Source organism: Macaca fascicularis, chromosome 11, assembly GCF_037993035.2.
Source record: "Macaca fascicularis isolate 582-1 chromosome 11, T2T-MFA8v1.1".
NCBI classification, from domain to species: domain Eukaryota; kingdom Metazoa; phylum Chordata; class Mammalia; order Primates; family Cercopithecidae; genus Macaca; species Macaca fascicularis.
The window spans coordinates 121,631,932-121,651,670 of record NC_088385.1 but is presented as its reverse complement, the minus strand read 5'-3'; positions in this window follow the sequence as shown (position 1 = coordinate 121,651,670).

The following is a 19,739-nucleotide window of genomic DNA, read 5'->3' as shown; positions in this document are numbered from 1 at the left end:
GTAATCCCAGCACTTTGGGAGGCTGGGGCAGGATGATCACTGGAGCTCAGGAGCTTGAGACCACCCTGGGCAACATAGTGAGATCCCCACCTCAAAAAATAGTAATAAGGCCAGGCATGGTGACTCATGCCTGTAATCCCAGCACGTTGGGAGGCTGAGGCAGGCAGATTGTCAGAGGTTAGGAGTTTTAGACCAGCCTGGCCAATATAGCAAAACCCTGTCTCTAGTAATAATACAAAAATTAGCTGGGCGTGGTGGTGTGTGCCTGTAATCCCAGCTACTTGGGAGGCTGAAGCAGAGAGAATTGCTTGAACCCGGGAGGTAGAGGTTGCAGTGAGCCGAGATCGCGCCACTGCACTACAGCCTGGGCAACAGAGCGAGACTCTGTCTGAAAATAATAGTAAAATAAAATGTCAGTGTAGTATATATTACAGTTCCTGCCCCCACCCCTTGCCCTGTTCTACCAGTAAGGCAATGGGGACCCAGATACTTTCCCAGTGCCTGTGAATTCCCAGGGAAAGTGCCAGGCCTTTCCTTGTGGCTTCTCTGGTAGCTGGTGGCCTGCAATCTGCCCCCTCTCAGTCCTCCTAAACCTCTGTAGGGTCTGGGCTAGAAAGTCAGGGACTCCACGTTCCTGGCGTGGGTGTCAAACATCCCTTCTGAGTGCCCTGGCTCCAGGGTCCCCCGGCCTGAAGGGCCCAGCTGAGTGGGGCTTTCATCAGCCTCTGAGAGGTGGCAACAAGTTTCAGGGCAGGGTGCCTGCTCCCCACTGCCCCCACTTTTGCAGACCAGGCAGAGTGCTGGGAGGACTGGAAGCAAGATTCCAGAGGCATCTGGAAGTTATCAGTAACTCAGCTCTCTGGCCAGTGGGGTGGGGTGAGGCCAGTGGCAGAGGGCAGAAACTGGCTGGAGGGTAGAGCGAGGAATCCCACACAGATTCCTGGGGCCAGACCCAGCTCCTAGGGGGAAAGGGTGGTGATGAGCTGGCTGCAAACCTCACACCCTGCCCAGCCCTTTTTGGGCAGCAGCACCAAAGACAGCTGAAAGTCAATGATGATATTTGTCTGAGAGGAAACAGAGAAGGAAGAGCAGGTGGGCAGACAGGGAGAGAAGCAGCCAGCCTGCTCCACTGGGCAGCACTTGAAGACCACGGCAGGGAAGGCGGGGCTGGGCAAAGCTCACTCTCTGGTCCACTTGAAGATTCCTGTTTCAAAACTAACCCTGATGGCTTCCAGACAAGTCGGCACCAAGGGTCATTTCTGGAGGCTGTAAGTGTTGTCGATAGCAGCTGTAGGGACAGGTGTAAATCAGCCTATGCATTCCTCCCCTCGACCCCTCCCAGCTTTCTGCACCTGAAGCAGGTTCCATTTATTACTGCACACCAGCTCGGGAGGTCTAAACACACACACGCACACACACACAGACACACAGGTATATGCAGGCATGTGCCCTGTGGGCACTATTTTTTTCTTTCTTTTTTTTTTTTTTTTTTTAAGTGCTCCTTTAAAGCAAATTCTATCAGCTGTTTGTTAAAGCAAAGCAAACAAGACTTCCCAACCAAAAAAAAAAAAAAAGAAAGAAAAGAAAAGGAAAGGAAAATAAATCCTTGTATTTGCTACCTTTTAAAATACCTTTCTTGGCAGACTGGGAGGCAAGTAAGGGAGGAGGTAGAGTGAGGGAAGATGAGCTTCGGTTTATTTGAGCTAGTTGGAGTGATGAGCTGGGAGCCTGCAGGGGGTAGGGGAGGGGGTGCAAATGCGGACTTCACCTTCACCAGGCTACTCTCAAACTTCTTCCTCATCGTCCACCAGCCTCCTGTGGTTCAACAAAGTTCTGTTTTCCCAAGAGACTAGGAAGGAGGCTGCCCTTCATCGTCCCCTCCCTCTCCGTTGCAAGCAGGAATGTCTAGAAAATTGTGCAGCCCCTCTTTACTGGGCCAAATGCACTCTGGGAATAGGGAGGACTCTAGGGAATCCCATTTCTCTTCTTGGCCAAGTAGTCCCTACCAACCAGAACTTCCTAGTGGGTTTGTGTGGCGGGTGCCATTGGAGTGGTGAAGAGGCTTTTCTGCGAAGCCAATGACAAAGAGAGAAACACAATGTCTTTTTCCCCAAGATCCCAGCCACACACTCTCCCCCACCCTCTACCACAAAGGCCCTGCTGGGAGCCCCCGGAAACCCCTAATGAATGAGAACCTCTCTCCTAAGTTGCTAGTATCTGTTGCTTTATACGGTTTTGAAAACCATATTCCCCAAGGGCTGGAGGCTATTCGGGAATTGGTCGGTTTGAGAAGCTCTATTGTGATTTAATGGAGGCATTTATACCGCGTTAATGTCACACGTACGTTAAGTAATACATCCGGAGGGTGGCCCGGCTCTCTGGCTGTCCATTTCCCCACCATCTTTCTTATGTTTCCTTTTGGCCACTCCTTTACCATGTGCTTTCCTTAGTCCCCACTTTCCCCACTTTCTTTGCCTCCAGGTGCTTCTCCTTTTCTTTGTCTCACCTCTTCTCTCTCTCTCTCTCTTCCCCCCCGCCTCCTCCCCGCCACCACCACGCCTTTGCACTTGCTTCTTGCTCTCTGTGTTTCTTAATCTCTGTCCTTTCACCCCACCCCCAGGCTGCCTGATGCATCTCTCTCTGTCAGTCTCTTCTTCTCTAACCTTCATCTCTTCTCCTCTTCTCCTCTCCATGCCTCTCCCACTGTCAGGGTATATAAGGGTCTCTTTTCATCTCCTATGCCTGTCTGTCTTCCTCCCTTGTTTGTCCTTCTTCCCTCATCCACAAATACCCTCTCTCACTTTCTCTCACCCTCCTTCCCCAACTCCACTGTCCTCACTCTTTTCCACCTTTCTCATCTCCTTCCCCTCATCTCCTCACTCTCCTGCCAGACGCTCAAGCTGGGGGTCTGGGAACAGCCCCAGCTCTTGCCTCAGTAGATCTGCAATGCCCCAGAGAACATGGAAGGGGGACAGTGGGCTTCTGCTGCTGGCTTGGAGTTTTGCAATTGTACCCTGGCCCTAGGAGTCGGGACCTCAGCGCCACACAGCTGCTGTGAGAGACGGGGGGCTCTGGGCATCCCTAGGAGTCAGAAATTCTCTCTGGTCCTGTTCACATGCAACCCCCTCCTCATTTTCAGAGGTCATTGCTTCAGGGGCTCCACCAGGGACCCACTAATGTTCCTTTATTCTCTACAAGTTCTTATTTCTCAGTAGGTCTGAGAACTTTTTCTCCTGACCTCAGGAGATGGAGAAGACCTGGGTAGAGTGGAGATGGTGGAAAAGGCAGGGGATTAGATTCAAAGTTAGGACACCAGGGTCTCTGAGCCTAGCTGGGGACTTGAACTCTAGTGCAAGGAGAGGAAGGGAGCACTTAGTCTCTGGGATCCATCACAGTTTTGAGATGCCAGGATTCGGGAAAGGGGTCCACAGGAGCTAACCCTTCAGTGGGAAGCTTAATGGAGGATCTCACTTTAGTATCATCTTGGGGAGAATATAAGTAATGGGGTTTCAGACTGAGATGGGAACAGCACTGGTCAAGAGAGAGTAAGAATAATAACAGAGAGAAGGCATAATATATGCCAGGTAGTCTTCTAAGAGTGTACTCTGTGTATATACATATATAATATATATAAACTCTGTGCTTCAGTAAATATATATATATCATTATGTATATATAAATATATGTATATATTTACCATTGTATATATAGATTTATATATTTACACATACACACATATACATATACACACGGAAGCACAGAGTTTAACAAGTCCAAACAGCTAATGATTCATGAGCACTTGCTGTGTGCCAGGGGCTGGGCCGCGCGATGCATATGCATGATTTCACTTACTCCTTGCAGTGCTCCTCTGTGGGAGAGCCTGAGAGTCTCATGTTTTTCAGAGGCGGCAAGGGAGGCTTACAGAGGTAAATGGAGGGATACAAAGTTCCAAGGCTCCAATATGCCATCTCCCAAATTCCAAATGCTCAGCAGGAGGTCGGTTAACACTTCGTTGAAAGCCACTGACCCAGTCTACAAATGTCAACAGCTATCACAGTGGACCAAGCAGGCCCACAAGGGACCACCTCTGCACACACCCGAGTGTGCACCTGCTGGCTGGAACCTGGTCTGTCCTCGCCTACACACGCAGCCTGGCACACCTGCGTGGCAGAGTCCACCAAGCTGTGGGTCCCACTTAAGGGAGACTGGGGCCATGGAAATTGGTGTGCTCCTTTCCTAGTATGGAAAACAAGACATTCCCAGTGTTTCACCTCCTCCTCTGCGCATGAAGGTGGGTAAACGTCCGCGGAGTGGGACGAGCTGGAGAGCGGGTGGCTCTTGGCGTCAGGCAGGAATTCTTCCAGTGTTGACCCCCCAACCCCCGTCCATGTACAAGAACTGCAGTCTTGCCACCAACCAACCCATTCGCCGACCCTCCTTCGCAGGCATTTCACCCGTCTCTTCTCTGATCTACAAGGAGCAGGGAAACCGAGGCCCAAAGTAGTTGACTGTAAGCGCGGGCGGGAAGCTCGCCAGGTTCTTGCGTGCGCACCAGGCTGGGATGTGGGGAGCGGAAACCACAGTCCCGGGCCTCCTGCGGGCGGCGGAAAGCAAAGCCAAGCGCGGCGCAGGCACCTCCGGACCCTGAACGAAACAACAGTTGGTCAAGCGGGCAAAGGAAGAAGAAAATAAAAACGCGGCTTGGGGCATTTGGAAAGCAGGGCATTCTCCGAATCATCCGCTGGAGTCGCTACTTGAACCTCAAAGATGTGGTGTGGGAAGAGGCAGTGGGTCTACAGAGCAGGGATGGTGCGGAGTCACATAGGGTTTGCTTCTGCAGCTAGGATCCTGTTGACGGTAGATAGATGTCTACGCAGATCCAAGCCGCGAGGCGTGGGGCAGCGGAGCGGATAAGTGGAAGAAAGAGAGGAGATTCTGACCTCAACTTTCAATTCCGAATTCCACGTGCATTCGAGGAAAAAGAGACGGAAAGACTGGGGCGGAGGGAGGGAGAAAGAGACAAAAGCAGAGACTGAGATAAAGACAGACGACAGAGAAATACTAGAAGGACCGAGATTCGGGCCTTAGCGCCAAGTTGAAAGAGGCGAAGCGATTCCAGCGACCGTCGTCCTGTCTGTAAACATTTGGTGCCAAGCCAGGCCAGGCGGACATGTGATTCCCTGAGGCCCTCTCGGTGCCAAGCGGCGGGCAACAGGAACCCAATGTCCACCTAGGGGGGAACCCTCGGCCTTGCCTCTCCTTTGCTGTGTGACTCCAGGAAAGTGTCTCTACTTCTCTGAGCACCGAGTTCTGTCCCTTTAGTTCTGGAAGGGCAGCCAGCACGTGGAGCAAAAAGGCCTTGAAACAAGGTCGGGCGCGGTGGTTCTTCCCTGTAATCCCAGCACTTGGGGAGGCCGAGGCAGGCGGATCACCTGAGGTCAGGAGTTCGAGACCAGTCTGGCTAACATGGTGAAACCCTGACTCTACCAAAAATACAAAAAATTAGCAGCCAGGCGTGGTGATGGGTGGCTGTAATCCCAGCTATTCGGGAGGCTGAGCCAGGAGAATTGCTAGAATTTGGGAGGCAGAGGTTGCAGTGGGCAGAGATCACACCACTGCACTCCAGCCTGGGCAACAGAGTGAGACTCAGTCAAAAAAAAAAAAAAAGCCGTGAAAAAATTGGGTTTAGGATTTGTGACTCCCCTCCATTCCCCCAACAGAGCTGCTTCTGACGAAAACACCCGATCACCCGGATCTTCAGTGCCTTAGGGGGTGTTGGAGAAGAAATGTAAGATGACAACACAGCAGGCACTCAATAATTGCTCTTGTGTTGCAGGTCTGCCTTAATTCTAAATCTCCGTGGAGTGAGGACACAGGTTGCCCATTACCAAGCCCTTTCAAAGCCCTGAATGATCTCAGAGGGTTCTAACCGCCTTGGGGAGGGTGAATCCAAGGTGACCCAAGGGTGAAGAATCTATCCAGCAACACCTCAGGCCTCTGGGCTCCAAAGTCGGCGCTCATTTCTATCCATTCCCCCTAAGTCAAGGATTCCCGACATCCCGAAACCACCCAGCCCCAGATCCTGCCAGGCTGAGGTTGGAGCTTTAGAAAGAGCGACCTCAGGGAGGAGAGTTTGGAGAGGGCCGCTGCTGGGGTGAGGGGAGGAGCGCCTGCAGGTGGGAAACTTGGACTAAGTTCAGGAGAGAACCAGGGAAGGGGAAAGAGGACGGGGATGGTGAGGACAGAGGAAAAAAAAGAGAGAAGTGAGGAGAGAGAGAGGGAGAGGGAGAGAAGTCAGGAGAGGGAGAGATGGATAGGGGAAGGGGGAGAGGGAGAGAGAGAAAAGGAGAGAAAAAGAAAGGGAGGGAGAGAGGGAGATAGGGAGAAAGGAAGCGGGAGATAGGGAGGGAGAAGGGGAAAGGGGAAGAGAGACAAAGGGAGAGCTAGAGGGAGAGAGAGGAGGAAAAGGAAGGGGGAAAGGAGAGAGGAGAGGAGAGAGAAAAAAGAAGAAAATAAAAAAGAAAGAAAAAAAGAGAGGAAACATGACGGACGCTAGAGCCCGCGAGAGCGCCTGGGTCTGCTCTGCGCGCAGGGCGCCGGGCTCAGGACGCCTAGGCGTCCAAGCTGTGTTCCCCACTGCGCCCCACCCCGCCCAAGGGGAGAGCCCCACGGACCATTGTGGCTTTCACAAAACCCGCGCCCCAAGAGCCTTTGCCAGGCCGCTGGGACTTGATTCATTTCTTGACTAATTAACTGGAAGCTACGTTGCCCCTTCTTTCAGGGCCCAATTAATTCGCCGCGGGCGGTGGGGCGGGGGCTGTGCCGCGGAGGCGCCCGCCTGGAGCCCCTTTGTGAAGGGCTGTCTGGGCCATATTGATTCTAGACACAAATGCGCGCGCGCACGCACACACACACACGCGCGCGCGCACTTTCCCCTGGTTCCTTCGTACTGAAAAAAGAGGGGGCGGTAAAGATCTGAATTTCCAGAGTTTAAGAAGGTTTTTGTCAGACTCGCACTCCCCACCCACCAATTGCATTTGCTTCCAGAAGGAAGGGACCAAAGAATACAGGCAGTTTTCAAATCTGCGCGGGAAAGGGTTAGATGGAATTTCTCTTCCTAAAGGGCAAAGATCAAAGAAAACAGATAGCTACTGTGTACCTACTATGTGCGTGTGTCGGACTCCTACTGTTTTGCTGTTAAAAGTCGGACTCGAATTAGACAAACCCCAGGGTAAATTCCAGCTCCCCAAAACACTGGCTGTGCGACTTCGGGCAAGCCTCTGTCTTTCTCTGCGTGTCTCTGTTTCCTTGTCTGGAAAGTGGAGGTCACTGAGAAGACTCCCGCCTCATTAGATTATTGTGGTTGATAAGCTGATGTGTGGGAGAACTCTTAGAACATTATCATCTTCCTGAGTATTTCACAAATGTTCTCGCCAATAAATTGTATTTTATAAGAAACCCATTTCTCAGGTGAGGAACCCGGAGCTAAGAGTGGCCCCGCTGCGCAATGACCCGGGCGTCTGATTCCAAGGCCGAGAAGTTCAAGAACGAAATCTACTAGGGAGCTCTGATGATTTCACCACTCGGTGGTATGGGTTACACCAGCTGAGTGGAAGTGGGGGGGGGGGCGCTCTCCAGGCCCGGTGTACCCCTAGGCTCACCTGAGTGCGACTTGAGGCTTCTTCCTGCCCACCCACTGCCATCCTCCGTCCAGTTCAGTAATGACAGCGAGGAGGCAGAAACCCTAAATCCTGAAACATTTTTAGTGGAACCCAGTACGCAGGAACCGGTGAGATTTTTCCGTTTCGTCGAGGTCCGCGTCGATTGTATTGACCTCCCTGTGGGCCAGCGTGTCTTCTCCATCGATCATCTGAACGAAGTCTGGGACAGAAATGTAGACCAAAGGAAATCGCAGGCGTCTTTGCAAAGCTGGTGGGAAGCACCCAGCGGCTGCTGGAAAACGAACGGGTGTCCTAAGCCGGTTCCACCCCCTCCCAGGGCGCCGGCAAAACGAGCTTCTCACCCCACTGCCTCTTATTCGATCACTAATTCATTTTTTACTTTGGTTATGTTTTTAAAACAAAAATTAAAGAAAAATAGTTTATTTGGTCAATCAACAAACATTTAATGAACACACTGCATGTGCCAGAGACAGCGCTGAGCATTGGGATACTAACGGTGGGGAGAGGTCTGTACAGAAGCATAAAACCCTGGCGGCGGGGGAGGGGTTATGGAAACCTTTTTACTGTCAATTTTTAACAATGTGAAGGCGCAAGCCTCCCTAGTTGTCTATCCCAAAGTTTTCTGTTTGTGCAGAGCGGCAGTATTACCCACTTGTAGGCTAGGCGTGTGCTCAGAGTGCAAGAAACGGACCGGAGAGTTTAAAAGTGAGGGCCTTTGAGCTGGGAGCTGGGGTGAGCAGATCCGAGAAAGTCTTTTGCGGGACAACGGCTGGGTGTTAAGCTCTGGCTCCCGCGCACGCCTGGCGCCCGCGGTGACCTCCGCCAGTCAGGTCAGTAACGCTGTCTGGGTTTCCAAGGCTCCCAAGAGCAAAAAATCACCCAGCCCTACCTCTCCACAGCGCGTAGAAGAGCTAAGGCTGATTGAGTTTGGCCTTTCTTGCCCAGAGATCTTGAAATTAAGCCCTCTCCTGTCCCACTCTTCGTGGGCCTCGATTTTCCTCATCTTCAAAATGGGATTAATAATATACTTTTACCGGAGTGAACAAAACTCAGGACCATAAGCATTAAGCTGGAAGGGACCCATCTTGTATTCACCCCCTTGTCTCCAGCACTGCGAAGACTATCTGGTACCTAGATAGGTACCAGCTCAATCAATATCTGTTCAATGATGGAGTGGAATTTTCTATCCATTATACCAAACCTCTCTTCCCACTACCATCTTAGAGTAAGTCGGCTTTTCACTGTCTTATTTTATATATCAGAATCCGTTTAGGGGAGTAGCTAATAAATTGAATACTGGTTCTTTACAAATGCACTTTGGAAGTGGTTATTTGTTTTACAAAGGCAGAGAAAATGCCCCCTTAGTCTCTTTCTCTCCCTTTCTTTCTTGGCTTTCATTCCTGTATTGAACGATTATTTATTGAGCACCCATTAGCTGTGAGCACTGTGATCAGAGCTGGAGAGATGAGGAACCCCATCTCTTACAAAATAGAAAACCTAATTTTAGACACTTCTACACAGACTGTGTAGCCTATTAACTTTATTTGGCTATAGTTGGTAGTCTTTTTTCTTTGCCGCCTAGCTCTTTAACTTTTGACAAGATCATAAAGGTGAGGGCATTGCTTGGTACACAATAGGAACTCAAAAAGTGTTGGATGAATTTATTCTTCCTAATATTGTAGCCCACAGCTCCACTCTCAGCTGAGGTCTTAATCACCTTGACAGAGACCCTTCCAAATGACTACTGAAGCCAGTCATACAATGGACTGAGCAGTCCTCCAAGGGGGTCCTGTGCCCATGAGATTAGATTAGAACCCACTCCTGTGTTCCCAATTTCCAGATACAATTCAGATTGGTTCCCAGGTAATGTCAACCACTCCAATTTCTAACGAGTGGACCGGGGCTGGGCAGGCACCAGATTGGCCTTTGCAAAAAGGGATGTGGGACCCTGAGGTTCCTAAAACCATGTACCCTTTGCAGATCTCCACACTTGTCTGGCTGTGGTCCTTTCCAGACCACTCTCCCGCAGCACACACACACACACACACACACTCACGCACTCACTCAACACCTTTCCCGGTAAACGGGAGTTAATACAGTGCAAGCAGAGCTTTAGAAATGAGATGCTAGTTTGCGCTGAGAACCCACTTCCCCCACTTCCTGGCTTGCACCTAACTTCTCTTGCCCCAGCTCCCACATTTGGCAGATTCCAGGTGGCCCTCTCCTGCCCCAGACTCCAGGAGCAGCTTCAGCCTCCTGGCATATCTGGAACTGCCACCGCAGAGGCTCCAAACTGAGGCCTCAACCCAACCCAACCAGTTGACAAGGCCCTCTGGGGCACACAGAGGACACTGTCCACCAGCCACGTCTCCCCCAAGCGCCATCCAGCGGAGACTGCAAGGGCACCTTCCGCAGGGGTTCCCGATGAGCCTCTCCAGAAGGGAAGAGCAGAGGTTTCCAAGTGGGAAGCAATCCACTCCTTCTCTACCTCTGCAAATTGGGGCACTCCATCTCCAGCCTGGGTCCTGTACTTCCTTCTCTGCATCAGACTGATTCAGGTTCACCTAGTGTTCAAGTAGCCCCTTTTATTTATGCGGAACTTGTGCACTGGACTGGGAAGTTTTTAAAAGAGAGAGAGAAAAAGTGTTTCACTACCACTGCCTGGAAACTTTCCTGTGGCAGCTGAGGGGTTCATCCTGGGCTGGGTGACGCTTGCAGCTCCGTGGACATGTTAAGTCCTGTCTTACTAATTCTACACCTATGCCCTTATTCAGACTGGAATCAGGCGCCTTGACTCCCTGTCTTTGCATGCAATGCAGGCTGTTAAACTTCTTCCCTGAGGCCCCATGGGTGTCGATCCCCCTGGTAATGGGTCTCCTGAGTAGCAACTTAGTGTGCAACCAATCCTAAATGCAAAGAGAGAAAAATGCCCTCTTCATGCACCCAGAATGTTATCGCTAATTTTTTGGAAAAGTGCCTGTGTACACACATATTATACCTATTATTGAGTGGGTTAGTGGGAGACTAAAAACACCGAACAACAGTTGTGGTGTGTGTGTGTGTATGGGGGGGTATATTCTCCAATTCCCTGGTAATTTGTAACAGACAGACTTTATTGCTCCAAGAGAAAAAGAGTAACTGCGTAGCTGCAAAACAAATTTAGTTCCGTCTATATTGATCAAATAGGAGTCTGCCCATGGGGTGTGATTGCGATGCATTTTTAAAGTCTGAGATTTAATGTTATATTCTGGGCTACTTGGAATGTCCATATACACACTGATAACCACAAAAAAAACAGTTTAGAAACACACATGCATATTATTTGACATTTAAATAATGCAATGAGAGATGGGCTTAAGGTTGGACCTATACACGACTCAGTAAGCACTCTAAACATTAGGAAGATCTAAACTGAAGCGCTAGAAAGGTCCGTGACTCTGTTCTTCCTAGCAAGCCAGCCTCACCTCCCCTTCAGATTCCATCTGCAGCAATCTTCTTATACCCCTACCAGAGGGAATTTCTTTTGCGTTTGACTCCTGCCTCACCCAATCTCCCCAACTCAAAAACTTCATAATTCAACTGCAATATCCCTGTTTTACAGAAGTCTGTTCCACTCCCTTAAAAAAAATCATATGTCGAAGTCAAAAGGTCTCACTGACTCCAACAATTCTCAAATTCTAGATGGAGACATGCAATGGAGGAGCCTGTCCTGGTTATATTCGCTGCATTAATACGCGCACATAAAAGTGAATGCAACATCATATTTTAACTTGTCTAATAGAAAAATCCCAACTCTACCATACCGTCCTTCCTCCTCTCCCTGTTCTCAAAAGAATTAGAGTCCCAAGAAGTGGGGAAGGGGTTGGCGGGAGGCGGTGGGGGGGGAGGTGTCGGGCAATGAAGTTGCTTGGAAGGGAAGAACAAAAAATTCGAGACACTACACCTGCAAACTTTGGATGGCTGTATTCGGCCCCAATTGGCTTAATTGTAAATCTTTTCCGCATGGCCCCAACTCCTGGCCCGAGCGTCTGGGTTTAATAATGCGCCTCGGCACCCCAGCAGGGCCAGGTTGAAAGACAGAATCCCCCACTCCACCCCCATCCAGCGCAGAGGTAATTAGAGCAGCGCTCCCCACTTCCCCATGCATCCATGCTTGAGGTACCAGACTCAGACATGTGGAGAACTCGTATTTCACCGTCTGAAGACAAGAAGAGGCTTTCAAAAGCAAATGTACCCCCAAATCAGAAGTGGAAGGAAGCTTCCCCTCCCTCCCAACTCTGCGCGTTTGGCTTGCAAGGGGCGAATGGGAAAGAAGGGTGTCTGCACCAGAAGCCAAAGACAGGCTCCAACTCCCTGGGCTGGCAGCGTAGGGATGACCTGTTTATAAAACTTGCTGCTGAGAAAACATGTAAAAACACACCCCAGCGGTGGGAGACGAGAACTCTCCCTCCCCTCAACCCTCCCGGCTCCCAACATGAAGATTCCCCAGCTCGGCTTCGTTCTCTCTAAGCCTGTTATTCTCCCGAGAGTTATCTCCTTGCAATCGCTTTTCCACCACTTTGGGAGACAGAGTGTCCTACATTTCTCTTTTATTTTTGGTTACCCCTCCCCGCCCCCCACGGCCCCCGGCAAGATCTTTACCGTCCACTCCCGATTTGTCCTTTGCAAGCGGAGGGAGGGGGGAAGGTAGCAATCAATGCGGCAGAAAAAGACACATCGGACGGAGTGGGGCGGGAGGTGGAGGTAGGTGAGCGGCTTCTAACTGAATTCCTGCAATCTTGATATTGGTTCTCGAAAGGAAAAAGACCTGCGCTTCGCTGCCCTGGGTCCGCCGCGCTTTCTTCACTTCCCACCCTGGGAGCCCGCCGCGCCGCGCCCCGCCCCGGTAGCTTGAGAGGGAAGGCAGGTACCCAGCACAGGGTTACCTGCAGGCGGTTCGCAGGTTCCCGGACCTGTCGGGACCTTGTCGCGACCGAGAGCTGGGGAAGGACAGCCTGTCCGAAACCTCTTTGCTCTCCTGCAGGCCTGTGCAGCGTTTGGGGCAAGATCCGAGCCCTGTCACCCCCTTCCACCCTTGCGTGAGAGTGCAATCCGAGACCGTGAGCTGCTTCTCCGGTTCCGTGCTCAGCGAGGCCTGGATCCGCACGGAGGCGCGTCCAGCTTACGTATTTGCAACAGGGGTAAGGGGTGGGGTGGGGTATCTAGGTGAAGCCCCCCGGGGCGGAAACATGGCCAAAAGGACCTTATGGGACGCTCTGGGGTGTCGCTCACTCCCAACTCCTTCCTGGGGCTCGAAGTCGTCCTTTCCCAAGCCAAAGGAGGAAAGGGCGCTGCGACCGAAGACAGAGGGCGGGTTCCCGACCCGGGAAGGCCGGTCCTCTCCACTCGCCGGGAGGATTTTTAGTAACTGGCTCGGAGATGAAATGAATTGAGGCCTGGGCGCCAGTAAAAGCAACTATTAGGAAAGGCACTTTCACAATTCCAAACATTCTCTCCCTTTCTGTGTGTGTGTGCGTGCGTGCGCGTGCGCCTTCCTCATTCCCCTTCCTCTAAAAATAAATAAAAATTTTTTTGAAAGGAAGGGGAAAAAAACGTATCTAGCCCTCATTATTCAGACCCCAATTTAAAGACTTTTAAGGGCTTCTGGGATCTCTAGGGCCACAACCTTCACCTATCCCTTTATAAGGATTGGGAGAGAGAATAGTCTCTCCAGTCGGCACTGATCCGTCCCTGGATATCCTACAAGACTTGGGACATTTTAAAATACGCAGGATTTGTTTGTATTATTTGGCGTCAGGGATGATTGGTTTGGGAGGGACACATCCCAACTCAAACTACAGTCACATTGTTGAGGCCTATAGTTTCTCTTGCTGACGTGGAAGGAGGAGGAAGCTAAGCAGAGTGTCCTGAAATTAAGATGGACACCCTGCAGCTACTCTTCTGCCCAGTGGTCTGGGTGGCCATGGTACAGAGTCAGTGATCATAGGAGATGGAGAGGGTGGGGAGGCTGGCGCTCAGTTCCAAGTTTGTGTGAAGTGAGTTCGGCCAGAGAGTTTGCCTGGTTGCAAGACCACTGCTTAGCGGGCAGGGCAGGCCTGGGGTCAAGATCCTGAATCCGGGACCTACATCCCGACCTTGGCAGCAGATTTTCACGTGTTCTATCTGCCTGGCACCCCCCAGAGAAGCAAGATCACGACCCTGTGTTCTAAGACCAAAATAGGATAACCACACAGAAGATTAGATTTTTTCCATAGGAGTATGTTACAGCAGGAGGGATTGCATCTGTTTTCAGTGCAACAGTAAAACCTAGAACCCTTCAAGTGCTCACACTACCCCAATTCCTGTGCCCACCTCGAGAAGCTAAAACCTTCCCTAAAGCCTGAAGTGCCCCCAGGACAGCTTCATCTCTATGGGGCATCAGTAGGTATGATGTTATCACCTTCCTTCTCTCCTTACCCTAACTGGATTTTCAAGACATGAAAACATTTGCTTTGGGAACACAGGTGTGCTGGGTGGCTGGCAAGGCGTGGAGGGAAGTTTGCAAGAAGGAAATGGAAAGAAGAAGGAGGAAAAACACACACGATGACTCTGCGCCCACGGCCCCCTTTCATTTGCATCGTGCTTGGAAATAAATGAACCCCCAAACACCAGTGAACTTTCTACTCTCACCCTCTTTAATTGAAACCCAGTACGGGAAATAGTAATGGATATTGTGCTCAAATTGAGAAAACGTGTCTGGGACTATGAGGGGAGAGTTAGTTCAGCAGATTTGGAGGAGCCGATCTTTCTTTGGCCTGTCAACCTTCCTGACAGTAGCGGTCATTTAATTTGCTATGCCCTCTCACTTACAGATCTTCCTGCGCCCTCTGTCACATATGCTCCCCCGGGGGCAAAACCCCACTCAGCCTCACAACCCTGCCACCTAACAACACTACCAATGATAATGGAAAGAACGAAACAGCAGCAAACCGCAGAAGTAAGTTCTCCCATTTGAATGTCACCCTCCGTCTGCTCGGGAGGACTGTTAAATCTCTCCTCCACCCTCTTAAAGTATTCTGTCACTTAGTCCCTCTACCCCACAAGTAAAATTTTGATAGAGACCTCTGAGAGGCCACTTACACCCTTACCTGTCTCGACTGAAAATCTGGAAAGAGGATGTTGAAGAAAGAAAGGTGCTGGGTGGTCAAAAGTGCCTGGGGCAAAAGTCAGCTCTGGCCTGTGTCTTGGTGGTTCTGGGTCAGATAAAATGAGAGAAAAAATTCCTGGCCCCTTCCTTGTGAGTTCATTTCTGCCGGCCTAAGTAATGCCCATTGCATTATCTTTTTTTTTTTTTTTTTTTTTTAAGTAATTGGGCAACACACACACACACACACAGAGGGTTGAAGATATAGATTGACTTGAAATTAGGAAACCACAATTAGTTCCCTTTCCTGAGAGAGGAAAAAACCTTCACAGATGTAGAAAAAGCACTCTCCCCAGACACAAACACATCCTTCAATCTTACCTCTCTCATTTCCCTTCTAACTTATCTAAATCGCTGGCTGTGTACAAATTTGCCATTTTGCAGGGTGATCAGCTTTAAGGAAAGGTAGGTGCTAATAAGAATAATATGGAGGGCAAAATGTATTCATTTCGCCTCTGCCAAAAACATATTTACATTAAGGAAGTATGATGAGCATGGATTAAGTGCATAGCGAATGATGCTTTAGAAACGGCATAAACCAACTGGCGCCAAACTGAGCCTCTGTACTGAAAATATTACTTCTCCAAGCTAGACAACTTTCACAATCTTCTCTCTCTGAAACATGCTACAGATGCTCGCACCAAATTGCCCAGATCAATAATTTAGAGGAATGTCAGAGGATAGGAGAAATGTGCGTTACAGGAAAGCTCCGTGCTGCTGGGGCAAGTAGGAAGCTGGGAGCTGGGGCTATAGAGCTCCACGTGCAGCTCCTCACCCTAGATGCCTGCCCTGGAAAAGATGGGGAGGTGGCTTTAGAGCTTAGGGAGCAAGGATGGGGTTCAACTCTGGAGAAAGGGGTGGCTTTGGAAATGCCAAGAGGAGAAGGTGAAACTGCCACCCTAGGCAAACGCACACAACGTTTTTCCATCTCTCAAGACACTTTATCTTTCTAGTCAAGGAAGTGAGGGGAAGGTGTTTGCTTCAGCCACAGGAAGAGGGATCTCCATGCTGTCATGGTTGCTGGGAAAGATGAGGGAGAGAAAGGTGGCAGTGTACGGAGGCACCAGGTCAGAAAAACAGGAGAGAATTCAGACAGGACCAAGACAGCCAGAGAAAATAGAAAGAAAGGATAAAGAAGACAGAAACAAAACAAAACAAAACATGAGAAGTGAAAGCCTGGGAAATAGATACAAGACAAGAAAGAGAAATAGAAACCAAGAACAAGATTGATGCAAGGAAGAGAACAAAAAGTAGAAGGAAAAAGAGTAAGAAAGATTCCAGACCCACATTCAAATGATCCTAAATGGGGATGAGCAGAAAGACAGGGAGACCAAAAGAAAAGGGTGCGGGGGCGGGGTGGGGAAGAGAAAGAAAGGAAGGGAAAAAGAAACAAAAGGTGAATGTCCTGCACTGTCTGTCTGGTCCAACCAAGAAGCTAGTGTCTGCTCTGGAGGGAGGAAAGGTGGTGGAGCCCAGCCTGTCTCCAAGCGACTGACAGGCAGCCTCTGGACCAGAGAGGAACTACGCTGTCAAAGCAAGCTTTGGGGAGGAGGAGGGGGTGGGGGTTCATGGTGAGTGGAGACTCGTGGAGGAAGAGCAAGCCTCCACTGGGTTCAGCACTGCCAGGGGGAGAGTCAGGGTTCCGGGTAGCACAGCAGTGCTAATGTATGTACCCCAGAGGGGTAGGGGGTGCTAGGGCAATTTGCAGGAGGAACCACAAACAGTAAACTAGATACTCCCCAGAGAGCTACTTCCTTGGGATCCGTGATAAGAAAATCACTTCCTCAGGTGGGAGAACTGAGCCCGAAAGAGAATGAGAGCCCTAGGGGGGCAGGCACCTGGTCAGTTTCAAAGCTTGTCAATATCAAAAGAGGCTGGGATCCTGAGATCAAATGAACTGGGGCACTGGGCAGAAACGAGAAGCCATTGCCAAACTGCCAGGATGACCAGAAAGCCCCTCCCCCAGGAAAAGTTCATACATGAACCCACCCCTGTACGAAACTTCTTAATTAGGTCTCCTACCCCCGGAGAATCTTGGATGCCCTTCTGTCAACAGAATTCCCAATTTAGTGACACCTCGGACTGAAAAGAGCTCTGCGGCAAACGGGGGTGAAAGTTTAAGAGGGAATAAGCATGTAATAGTCTCTTGCCAGACCTCACACATGCTGAAGGGAATATTTACAGCAAACTGGCCAAAGTAAACGACCCCGCCTACCCACCATCCTTTTCCCCTCCTCCCCGCCTTTTTTGTAAACTTCAGATAAACACCATTTGATCACAAAAGGGTCGGTTTGTCCCCTTTATAGTTTGAGGCAGGCAGTGCGGCAGGGAAAAGTGGTGCGGGCTAAGCTTCCGTCTCGGGCAAGGCCAGCTTCTTTGCTGGCACCGTGGCCTGGGCTAAGGACAGTTGATTTGGTTTTGTTCCCCTCACCCCCACCCGACCCCACCCCCACAAACGAACATTATTTTCGGGGTCCTCCCCCCACCCACCTTTAACACTCGCCTACATGCACTCACACTACTTTAAATGCTGCAGGCATTGCAGATAGAGAGGTTTTTCAGTTAATTTACTTTTTTAATTCCAGACCTACAATTAAATGAAAACTCTTTTTGCGAAAAGGTGGAGGAATATTTCAGAGACACCAGAAATTATCTGGGTCTTTTCTGACCCGAAATCTGCCCTCTTTCTCCCTTCTCCTGCCCTTAAGTCACCCTCTTCTTGGACTCTGTTAAAGGGCAGGCTCTTTCAACGTCTCTAGTCTGTCTTTTGTTGAGTGTTAAGACCGAAGGAAAGAGGATCGAGGGGTCTGCAGAGAGAAAAAGACCGCGGAGAGCCGGCAGCTGGCGCCTAATGCCGGGGTCCGGGGCGCGCTGGCCTCGTGGGTTCTGCCGGAGGCCAGGCCCAGCACAAGCCTTCTGAACACGCTGGCCAATGTTTAACCCGAATGCAGTGGCCACCAGGCCGCTTTTGTTTGTTCGCAAATTAATCACCCAGCGCATGGCCGGCGCCAGAGTGGGTTTATCACCCACCGGGAGGGGGGCGCGCCGGGCACGCAGAGACAAAGAGGAGTTCGCACCTTCCCGCTTTTGATCCCAGAATTACGGCGGCCTCCCTGCCTAATACGAGCCTCCTGGGGCCGAGTCTGGGAGGTCAGTCATAATTGGCGGAAGTTTGCAGACCATTAGCAAGATGTCGACATTTTCGATTCGAACCCCGCAAACTTTCCTCTCGTTCTCTGCTTCGCGCGCTGGAGGTGGGGGTGGGGGAGGACATGAGGGTCAGAAGTAGTGATCTGGGGTGATCCCAGGGTTAAGTTAGAGCTATGGGCAAAAAATAGGCAATTGAGGGAGGAGGACAGTGTGAGGGGCAGAACTCCCTCTCAGTCCACCCGCGGAGCCAAAAACAAGTCGAGACATTTTTTAGTAAAATCCGCAAGCTCCCCTCCCATTTCCAAAGCAGACAGCTGGCCAATGCGGAGGAATGTCTCCCTGCTGTGCGTGGGACGCTTGGGGGCACCGAGTGGGTGAGGAGGGGGTCGGTCACAGTGTGGTTGTAGAACTACTTTGCTTCCACTCCAAGTGGTGGGGCAGAGACTGGCCTGCGAGGGCAGGCAGGCAAAACCAGATCGCTGGGATTTGGGGCCGCTCTTGAAAGTGCAGCGAAGCGGCCCCAGGCCCCGGAGGCGAGCAGTGTGGGGGAGAGGATGCACTTTTTTTTCTATCTTTTTTTGGGGGATCCCCAGAGATTCATGAAACCCTGCAGTGACCTCCGTGTTCTGTATAAGGCGGGGAATGGCCTGGCCTTTCGCACCCTTCAGGGCGGGGCGGAGGGGATGCGGGAGGGGGTGTTATGAGCCAACACTCTAGGGTCCACCACCTCATTTTTTTCCCCTGTCTCTCCTTTCTGTATTTTAACCACTGGCAGAGACAGACAGAGAGGACGCCAGAGAAAGACACACTGAAAGGGAAAGAAAGGGGCGAGATGGCGAGCCAGACGGAGTTCGCAGAACCACTCTGTTCTCTCTGGTGACTTCAGGGAATTCTCAACGCTGGCGCCAAACTCTCTTAACCATGTGCGTCAAAAATGCGAGGCTGGAGAAGCTTGCCGCCTCAAAAGGTCCACCCCTATCTCAGCGTGGTTGGCCCACAAGAGCACTTCATTTTCACTCGTCCCTTGCTGCCACGTTGGGGTTTCGGAGTTGCTGGGAGTTGCGGGGGTGCACAAGGCAAAATGCGAGAGAGGCCTGCGCTGGCCTGCAGAGACTCACACATCCAAAGCCAGGGGTCTCTGAAACCCCTAAGCCCCCAGATCAGCCCTTTCTCCGTTCCCTTTCCATCGAAGAAGCTTTCATCTCAGGAAAGATAAAAGAACATTGTTTTCAAGATTTCCCTCCATCTAAGCAAGGATGGTCCAAGTCATTGGCCCCCAGAATCAAGAACTGTGGGCTTAGGCGAATCCTCTGACCCCGACCGGGCGCTGCGGTAACAGAGTTAGTAATTCGGCGATTGGTAAGATCCGGTCGTTTCCCTCTCGTCCGCCCAAGAGGAGGCCCCCACCCTACCCGTACTGAAAACAGTCATCTCGCCTCTGAGGTGGGGGCGTTTCACGGTTTGTTTTACAAACTCAGCCTCCCTCCCCGACTTCTGGCGAGATAAGTCTCCGGGGTGGAGAAAGAACTGAGGCACCGAGAGATAAGTGCGATGCCTAGAGAAGATACCAGGCTGGCGCGCCTCCCCCAACCCACTCGCCCACCCCTTACCCTCTGCTGTGCACCCAGCCGGGCCTCGAGGTGAGGGCAGCGGCTTGGAAGGGACAGGCTCAGAACCCAGTCCCTCGCTGTGCTCGCTTTGTCCAGATCCTCCATTCTCTTCTC